Source organism: Mercenaria mercenaria, chromosome 1 (genome assembly GCF_021730395.1).
Source record: "Mercenaria mercenaria strain notata chromosome 1, MADL_Memer_1, whole genome shotgun sequence".
Lineage (NCBI taxonomy): Eukaryota > Metazoa > Mollusca > Bivalvia > Venerida > Veneridae > Mercenaria > Mercenaria mercenaria.
Genome location: NC_069361.1, coordinates 114,698,172 through 114,698,896, shown reverse-complemented (window position 1 = coordinate 114,698,896; position 725 = coordinate 114,698,172). Strand labels below are relative to the sequence as shown.

Genomic DNA, 725 nt, shown 5'->3' with positions numbered 1-725 from the left:
GAATTAGTTAATGTGTTTTCACAATTTCATCTGCACACTTATTCAGTCATTCTCTTCTCAGTATAGTTTTATAAACATAGAATAACAACTATCTTACACTGTAGAAACAAAGTGTGGTCTAAACTGACCTTAATACATCAAGTACTGTGCATACTACTACATTAATTTAATAATATATTTAGACATTAAACAAATTGTCTTGGCCTTATATATGTCACTGTCAGTTTGTAACTAGATACTTGTTATTTCTCATTTTCTTCATGTAAAGCATGTATAATTGCCATCATGGAAATACAAAACTCAGAATACAGTTATTTTGTGGTGCGTCTTTAAGCAAATATCAATCGAGATAAACCTTATAGTGGTATAGACCTATTTTACTCACTTTTGCTATTAATATACGCCCATCAGACGAGGTGGCCGAGTGGTTAAGGCGATGGAGTGCTAATCCATTGGGCTCTGCCCGCGTGGGTTCGAATCCCATCCTCGTCGATATTTTTTGTGTCGTTATTTTTTGTACAACAAGCCAACTTTACAGGCTGAACAATATTGTGAAATAACTCCTGATTGCATAAAGCTTTTTAACAAAAGGAAGTTGCCCAATGGTTAAAAGAAATGTGCATTAACTCATTCATGTAACAAACACATGAAAAACGTTCTAAGAAATTTGGCCTACCCTGCTAAACTTCACATTTATTAACAAAACGTGATAACTGTGGCCTTTA

The 725-nt window shown here is 34.1% G+C and overlaps 1 non-coding gene across 1 annotated transcript; it reads left to right on the top strand.

The window, feature by feature from the left end:
• Positions 1-410: 410 nt before the first annotated feature.
• Trnas-gcu (transfer RNA serine (anticodon GCU)) lies at positions 411-492 on the top strand. The gene has a single exon. It is a non-coding gene; the product is annotated as a tRNA-Ser (tRNA).
• Positions 493-725: the final 233 nt, after the last annotated feature.